The sequence below is a fragment of the Melanotaenia boesemani genome, chromosome 18 (genome assembly GCF_017639745.1).
Source record: "Melanotaenia boesemani isolate fMelBoe1 chromosome 18, fMelBoe1.pri, whole genome shotgun sequence".
Lineage (NCBI taxonomy): Eukaryota > Metazoa > Chordata > Actinopteri > Atheriniformes > Melanotaeniidae > Melanotaenia > Melanotaenia boesemani.
Window position 1 is genome coordinate 6,533,192 of NC_055699.1, and position 9,768 is coordinate 6,542,959.

Consider the following 9,768-nt stretch of genomic DNA (forward strand, 5'->3'; position numbering starts at 1 on the left):
TTTATATATATATATATATATATATATATATATATATATATATACGTGTGTGTGTGTGTGTGTGTGTGTAATCATCCAGAGAGATTTTCAGTGATGCTGCAGATACTGAATCATACTGATAAAATCTGCTAAAGACTGTTGCAGCAATGTCTGTTTTGTATGCTTCTATGTGCAAAAACAGCTTTTTCTATTTTTAAGCTTATTTAATGTCATGTGTATTGTATGAAAAAAAAAACAACAAAAAACAGAAGGGCCTTGTAGCAACAGAAGAGAAAAAGATTTGGTTAGTAAGCAGCCGCTCTTCAGTTCATGAATGAAAAGAATTACATTCAGTACGAGCTTCATAACAGCATTGTTGAAATGGCCATTTTGTACATTTTATGACGAGGCTTGCTAAGTCCTTTTCAGGGACCGCAGATTATTTTTGTTTTCCTCTTAAGCTGATAGAATTGCTTTCAGTGTTCCTCTCCAGTTGTTCATCTTACCTTCTAAGATGGGGGCAGCTGTAGCTCAGGCGGAAGAGCAGTCGTCTTTCAACCGGAAGGTAGGCGGATTGATTCCAGTCTTCCACTGACTACATACCGAAGTGTCCTTGGGCAAGACACTTAGCCCCACGTTGCCTCCCAATGTGCCTATCAGGGTGTGAATGGGTGAATGTGATAAGTAGTGTAAAGCGCTTTGAGTGGTCAAACTGGCTGGAAAAGCGCTATATAAGTACAAGTCCATTTACCATTCTAATGTTTTCTACTCTAGAATTAATTCAGTTGTTGTACCATTTCTTTGTTGCCAAATGACAGTGTCAACGTCATCTTTTGCAGTTCTTTAAATCGCCTGCTGCCTATCGTGAAGTGTGGAGCATACAGAAAACAAGTAGGAAAGGCAATAATTAAAAGAAATGCAAAAGAAAAACAAGAAAACAAACAAAAAAAGAAACATTCATTAACTTGAAGCAGCAGCACAGAATCATCATTGTTTCTCCGCTGAACACAAAAATGATGCAGCTGCTTATTTAGTTCCAGAAATATCAATTCAGTAAATAAATGAAGGCAGATTAATCCTGAGATCATTTCAGATTTCCCCTCAGAGATGAAACAACATCACATCTCTTTGTGGAGTACGTATTCATTCTCTTTGTGTGTATTGTAGATCAAACTCTGCATCAGGCATCTGTTTCTCAGAGATCTTCACCCTGACAAAGAAAGCTACAAACAAATAAATAGAGAAAATACACAGCAGGGAGAAAAAGTAAGGGGAAATAAATACGGCTGCTTTTAAGGTACAGCTGCATCTCATCTGCAGAGCTTGAACCCAGAAGTCTTCCCGCTGCCCCTTCCTTTCTAATGCTTCAACTCATCTCATCACACTTTTCTGGCTGTTCCAGTTTTGAGCACTGCTATTGTGCACGTAATGGCCTCAGACACACAAAAACAGATTTAAAAAACACATAAGAGGAGGGATAGAGAAAGAAAAAGGCTGCAGAGGTTGGCACTGAGTATTTCTGTTAAGCTTCTTTACAGCATGCCCCACAGATGTACAAGAGGAGCTGCAGTTACCATAGACTAAAGACACGGCGAGCATGTTTGTCTCATTAAAAACGCTACTCAGTGTGGTGACTACCAACAAACAGACAATAGGGATAATAAGCCCTGTAGCCCTTCAAATATGGAAATGAAGGGGATACATGTGAATTTATACTTGGGAAAAAAAAAAAAAAAAAAAAAAAAAAATGATCCAGCATCACTAAATATAACTAGCCATTAAAATTGAATGTGCAATAAGGAAGATAATTCTGGTTTAGGTTATAGCTGTGTAAAGTTGTTACTCTCTAGATAATTAATGTATGCAGTCTACATTAAGCACAACATGAATGTGCCTGAACCCAGCAGGTAAAAGAAAAGCAATCTTTTTAATAATCAGTTTTTACTGATTTGCAAATGTTTCAAACTAAAAATATAATTTAAGGAAAGAGATGAGAGAAAGACTTTCAGTCCCTTAATATCCCCAAATAAAATCTTAATCTTAAGGCCTCAAGAGTAGTTTATTGTTCAGATGGTGCATATTTTTTTTTTTTTTTTCTGATTTGTATTGGCAGTTATTTCGTAGAGTTGGACTAACTGCATGTTCACATGCAAACATGTAAAAATTCCTGTTAACATGGTTACCACCAGCACAGTCTTGGTTGTTGCCATGTAAACAAAAAAGTTAACGCCATATATTGCAACATAAGCCACACAGATGGTAGCACACAAATTGACACTGTGAACCTTAAAAAGCTGGTTATCCTGTCCAGGAGTCGGATTATCTGAAACTCTTCACCCTGGAAGGTATTTTCTGGGAGTTTGTTTTCACAACATTTGCATGTGGTTGAAAGGTGCAAACACAGAGCAGAGTCTATGAAACATGTGGACAAGGACTATAAAACACTGATGTAATGAAGTTTGTTGTTGTAAATTTTCTTAATGCCAACCATGATTTCAATGAACAGCACTACTAAAGAAATATATTCTTAGTTTTAGGCAAGCTCTATTAACGCTAACTAATTATATTCAAAACCAGGTTTTCTTGCTAAATAGAAGGATTATTCAAATGTAAGTCTCATCTGAAGCTGGGCATTTAAGCTGGGATTAATGATAGCTGTTTTATGTTAACCTCATTTTCAAAGAATATCCTTAATCAAGCTTCTTCCAAATCTGGCCCTTCAGGTCCACTGCCCTGCAGGTTTTAAAGATTTCTCTATTCTTGGGTTCTTGTCACACCTAATAGTCTGTAAGAGTTGGGATTTGTGACACTGATCTGGTCCGAGTTTGCTTTCACACTGCACTAAACAAACTGCATTTTCATCCTGTCGCGCCACTGCAACAAGTAGGCAGCTTCGGTTTCTGTCATGAGTTGCAGCCAGCCTTTGACTTGGAAGCAGACTTCCTACTTTAAGCAAAAAGAGATTTATGTTTTTAGGGGGACTGGAATTTGCTTATTTTATTCCCATCAGGGTTCGGTTGGACACCCACACCTCCCCAAATGGACCAGATTTTCAAAGACAACAAACAAGCGTTCCATTAAAAAAAGGCTAGATTTAAATGCATAAATAAAATGGCTCCCATCCACAGTTTATCCTCAAGTTCTACACAAACCCCATAATTTGAAGCTGATAAATGTAAGCAATTAAGCATTTAAAACTGTGGTGGCAAACCCCGGTCCTTGAGGGCCACTGTCCTGCAAGTCTTTGATGTTTTTGCTCCAACACACCTGATTCAAATCAAATGGATCCAACAACATGTCAAGTTCTGCACAGTGAGTCATTATTTCGAATCAGATGTATAGTAACATTTAAAACTTGCTCAGGGTTCCCATCTTATTATTATTATTATGATGATGATGATGATGATGATTATTATTATTATTATTATTAATTTATTAATCTAATTCTGAAGTGTCAGAACCTCGGTGCTTTCTGCCGAATCAGCTCACATTCACACCAGTTTATTTGGAATAAAAGTGGGAAGACTCTACAAAAGCAGGAGGATGTTTGAGTTGATGATCTGTGAACATTCGCCGGGCATGTAGTCAGCCTATCTGTTACAGACTGTCTGTATAAGACCAAGTTCTTTCTGCTCTGAATGCACAGCCCAGTTCAAAAGGTTCGCCTCAGAACAGAGCCCTGCTAGTGTGAAACGAATGTTTGGAAACCCATTTCCCACCAAAACCGCATCCTGTGAACTTCTATTTAGTACAAGTGATCAGTTATTTCATACAATTCCTACGTAACATATAAAGTTTAATATAGTGACCGGCTGAATTTAAAGGGCCTGACCAGATTGATTTAACTGCATTTGTTAGTGTATTATTTTTTTCATATATAGACTTTATACCTTTTCTTCAGTAAATCCCAGGGTTATTTCTTGACTATCAAAGACATCTATTTGGCCTTATGGTCCAGAAATAAAATGTGTAAGTTATGCAGCTGTTGGGGAACTGTGACTACACAGCATTAGAAAAATATTGGATTTTATAATGGAACTCCACTCAATATGCAAATTCTCTCCAAAGCAGGTCTTCAAGTCAATCACAGGAATGCTCAGCTATTGCTCTTTGCTTTCCTGGACATGGTCTATTTTTATTCTGAATGGAAATGTGTTTATTTTTTAAATATATATAAATATTTTTGCTGCAGTCTTGAGTGTACAGTATCCAGACCGAAAAAATGGAAGCATTTTTTTTCCCTAGCACAGGCAAGCTCTGATAGGGATTTAGGGAAATAAAAGTTCTCACATCATAATTTGATTATGTCTCCGCTAAATTTCACCCCAACCCTATTTTTACTCCCTCCAGTTTTACATTTGTTGTTGCCTGAGGAAATGCAGGCTGCGCTTACTGACAGCAACAAACAGGAGTCTGCCATATTGACATCAGGAGGAGCAACATGTGATGTTTTTTCTGAAATGTTTTAACAGGGAGCTCCTCTGAACTTGTGACAGTCCTCTGAACAACCCTGAAGGATTTGAGAAGTCACACTTAGGGGTATCATTATACTGACAAGATCATCCAGCGGTCAGATTCAAAGCTTTCTTTGTGAGCAATTAACTGAAATTATCCTTTATCATTTTGGCAGGGCAGCAGACTGACTGCAAGGAGCATGGTAAATAGCCCTGCCACCAAAAGATGTGTCAGAGCTGCTTCTCAAACTGCCCAATGTCTTAAATTGAGGCTTTTCATTTTGTTGAGGTGACACTGAATCATAAGGCACAAATAGACTCTTAACATTTATCCCAAAACCTCTTACTAAGAGCAGCTAGTTCTGAAAATGCCATTTAACAGCTTACTGTGAGGTGACTGTTCGAAGAAGTAATTTTAATTTAATTACTGATTTTACCTTAATACAATGCTAAGAAATAATAATAAACATAAAGCTTTAGTGTAGATGGCTGCACACTGGGATATGTGAGAAATGATTAAATACCAGCATGTTACACCATCCTGTATATTTTCATGCCAAAGGAATGAGATCAGAGGAGTAGTGGTGCATATAAACAGCTGTGCAGCATCTGCACATAGATAGTGCAAGTGTCAGTGTGCTTCCTGTACTTTAGCCAGACATTTTTAAATCCAGTTTATCATCAACAGTAGCATCACTATTTACAAGCCCAGCTAGCTAAGCTTGTTGCATATCCTCCATCCATCTGTCTCATTTACTGCTTTAATACAGCCTCTCCAGTCATTTTGGATATTGTCAGTATGCTCTACAGCCCAGGCTTTTTTCACTTGTACCACAGGAGTTGTTGCAGTCTGAATGAGCCACTAATTATGCTTGAAATTAGCACAAGACAGAGCAGGAATAAGAATGAGGAAAAGGCTCATAGTGAAGAGTATCAGTCTTCACCTTTGCTGTAAAGATCCTCTTAATGTTCTCTCTATGGTGAAGATAGTCTGTAGGCTCAACAGCTGAAACTACCAGGAGAGCATTTTCAGGTACACTGTTGCTTTCATTATTCTCCTAATGAGGCATGCAATAGGTATTTTCTTTCTTTCAAAGTCTTTTTTTTTTTTTTTGCTGATGGATTTCCACACCACCGTAGATATCAGCTTTTTTTTATTCTGAATAGTACTTCCCTTTATTGTTTGACCACAGCTTCAAGGTATCTGCTTAAATGGAAGTTTAAAGAGTATTTATTTATTTATTTTACTTTTCCTGAATAATTTACATTCAAAGTGGTATAGCTGAACTATGGCAGATTTTTGCCTTGTGGTGGTTTATAGTTTATCACTAAATGTTTGAGGAAATGGACAAGTTGTATACAAAAGAAGTGTCAGACCTAAAAGAAATATCAACAACAGATCAATAGTAACTGAAAGTGTCCTCAAGGATGTAAAAAAGGTAAATCCAGCCAACAGCTGACACATAACCTGAGTGATGCATGTGGATCTCCACTTGGTCTGTCTACTGTTCACCAAAGTCTCATCAGTCTCCAATGAAGGGTGGCTGTCAAGAAGCCATTCTTAAGGAAGGGAAACCACTAAAGACTTATTTCTGCCAACTGGACTGAAAATCAGCAACAGGAATGACGAATCCTCCTCAGAGCCTAGACCTGAACATTACTGAAGCAGCTTGGGATTATCAACAGAAAAAAAATAAAAAAAAATTAAAAAAACATGCAAAGAGAAGCTTTGAAATGTCCTTCAAGTTTCCCAAAGAAATATTCCAGAAGACTACTTTAAGAAATTAGAAGGAAGCTTGTCTAAGAGAGTTCAAGTTGTACTGAAGAGTAAAAGGTGGTCATGCTAAAATTTATTTGCACTTTTCAATAATTCACACATTTCCGGTTTCCCTTGCATGAGAACGAAATGAATGACAGGTCAAAACTTCTGCACAGTACCAAAGATTTATCTTTATTTATTTATTTATTTATCTTCCATGCCCAACTTTCCACAATTGCCTTCAATACATCTTTGCATTCTAGCAAAAACATGTCAAAATGTCTGTTTTGAAAAAGGTCTGTGTTGCATAGCAATAACATGATCCCAGGACATTGCAATGATTGGTATATCATCTGCACTCCTGCAGTGGTCATCATTTGGTGTATCCCCCCCAAACTCACAAATTCCTGTTATGTTATGAAAGAATCAAATTGAGGCAAGGCAAATTTATTTGTATAGCACATATCATGTACAAGACAATTCAAAGGGCTTTACATAAAACATTACGGCAGGGTGCACAAGTGCATTAAAAAACAAAGATTAAAAGAAATGCAATTAATGAAATAAAAACAGAAGGACGACGCTAAAATAAAATAGATAAAATGCAAGAAATAAAGTTCCAGTGTGGGGAAAGACAATATTAAAACATGATTCCAGCTTTAAAGAACCAGATGTAGATTTTGACTTCTAAATAAAAACTAGTTCCATGCAGCAGAGAACAGGTGGGTCTTTAACCTGGATTTAAATAAACTGAGTGTTTCAGCTGATCTGAGGCTTTCTGGGAGTTTGTTTCAGACATGTGGAGCATAGAAAATGAATGCAGCTTCTCCATGTCTGGTTCTGACTCTGGGAACTGATAAAAAATCCAGATACAAACGACCTGAGGGTTCTGGCAGGTTCATACTGGGTCAAGATGTCATTGATGTATTTTGGTCCTAAACCATTCAGAGCCTTATAGACCAGCAGCAGAACTTTAAAGTCTATTTTCTGACGGACTGGCAGCCAGTATAAAGACTTCATAGCTGGACTGATGTGGTCCACTTTCTTGGTAATAGTGAGGACTGGAGCAGCAGAGTTCTGAATAAGCAGCAGGTGTCTAATTGATTTTTTTAGGTAGAACCTGTAAAAACACTGTTACAATAATTAAGCTGACTAAAGATGAAAGCATGGACTAGTTTTTCCAGGTCCTGCGGAGACATCAGGTTTTTTACCTTGATATATTCTTAAGGTGAGAGTAGGCTGACTTTGTAATTCCCTTAATGTGTTTCTCAAAGTTAAGGTCAGAGTCTATCAATACACCCAAATTGAGAGGTTCTTCCTCTGATTAATGAATCTTTTTGCTATTTATATTTATAGTTATTGCTATGAAGAGGAAAAAATTAATATCTTTACATTTTTTGGGGAAATATTGATGTTTCAGCTCATTGATTGACAGTTACAGTGTCATTCAAAAGTTTGGACACACTTGCCCATTGAATCTAATGGGAAAATGTGTCCAAAAATCTGATTGATAGTGTAGGTTTGCATTTCATCTTTAATAGCTGGTTGCCAGATTGTGTGCATTTTTTTCACATTATTTTCTTTAATTTACTGTAAAAAAAAATATTTTCAAATTTCTCATCCTGCGATCTCACAGTTGCACTCAAAGTGCATTTTCCTATAAAGCTAGAAGCATAGAAAGATAGCAGGCTGAAAAGTCTAAGCCAATCAGTGTTACTTAGCTCCTTGCAGGATGCTCACTACAAGGTATCCTGGAAAGCTGACAGAGCCAATCAACACTAAAAGATCATGTGTACCACCACAAGCTCTCCTCTCCCATGCAGGCACCTCGTCATCTCACATTAGCCCTCCTGCACCGCACCAAGACGTGCGTGCATCCCACCAGCCTGGAGTCTCCTGGAATCCAGCTTCATCTGAAGAGAGCTTTCATCAACAGAGTCGATGCACCTCCTCAGCCCCTGAGGCAAACACTGCACCTCCTCTGAATTACTTTGTTAGACACGCACACTCTATCAGAACAGGTAATGTCACTCCTGAGATCAGCCAACAAGCCTTTCATGTTATCACTTCATTTGCCATTTTGATATAACCTCAATATATAGAGCCAAAGCATGAGCTGTTTCACCATGAATGCTAGGTTATGTTTGATTGTAAAACAGCTAAGAATTCTACATGTATGTTTATAAAACAAGCCATTATTCTTTCATAACCATTTTTCATTTTCTTAAATCTAAGCAGGTGGTTAAGGTGCCCAATCTCGTGGCTGTGATCAGTCTTTTAACTCACCCACACACAGAAAGCTCGTTATTGCATTGGGTTTGCCATAGAACTGGCTGATAAAATGATTTTCTTTTTTTGTTTTAATATGCACTCTTCTTGGATTTCCACAGTTAAAAGCATACTAACCCCCCGTATCCCACAGACAATCACATGCACACAAGCACACAAAACAAAACTAAACACACTAGCTAGGAAGGAAGAGCTCATTCCCAAAAAGGCTCTGTGATATTAGATGGAATTGGTTCACTTTTGCAGTTTCAGACTCAGAATAAGTAACGACACGTTGCTAAATTTGTTTTTTTAACAAAGCTGGCAACAGCTCAAACAAAATTATGCTGGTGAGTGGGAGAAATGACAATGGTCAACTAAGTCGACACTTAAAAAATTCTTTTTATTGTCTGAACATATTGATTATTTTATGAAACCAAAAAAGGTTATAATGGAGCTGATAACGTAACCATCAACTTTCATGATCATATTTCCAGGCCATTTATGTTCTTCCTTTCTGACACTTTCGTTCCAGTTAAACTAGGGCGAACATGAGCTGGTTTGCCAGAGAGCACCAAGGTTCTGAGACTCCAGAACGGAACCAGAACCAGAAAGACTGAAAGTACAACAAATACTCAGTCAAGTAAGCTGTCATTTGCAGTTAGTATTTAGCTGTGCACTTGACACCGCTGAGAAACAAGAAACTAGCCATTTTATGAACATGTCAAAGCAGAGTTGCATTTTCAACAGGCACTTAACAGGTACGAAAGTCAGATTCACAGGCTGGTGATGATCCTGGTAGACTTAGCTATGGCTAGCATTAGCAAGTGTCTTTACATCTATAGCTGCTGGCCCTAGTCTGCAAAGGATAATGGTGAACATAAATCAATAAAAAGCTGAATGCCAGACAGCTCTGTTAGTCATTTTTAAAACAAACAAAGAAACAAACACCAGAACAAATTATCAAAAGCTTCAGAATGTGAAGAAGGAAAACTGAGACCATTAAAAAGACTTGGATAAAACTGGAGCTGGACATGGTGTTACATGACCATATTTGCAGCTGCTGAACACCCACTACAACATCCAGCTACAAACGAAGAGGCCAAGTACCATCTCCTTCTGGGTCTTCCACAGATGAAGACAGAGTGTTGGCTATAGTCCAACTGTTGAAAATAAAGTTCATATCGGGTAATTTATGTCCATCAAACACTAGAATCATTCATCTTATGTAAAACCTGGATGCTGCTGTGTTGTTGTGTTGCCTGGCAATCGATTTAAATTTTGATAGACAATTTATGTAAGCTCTGT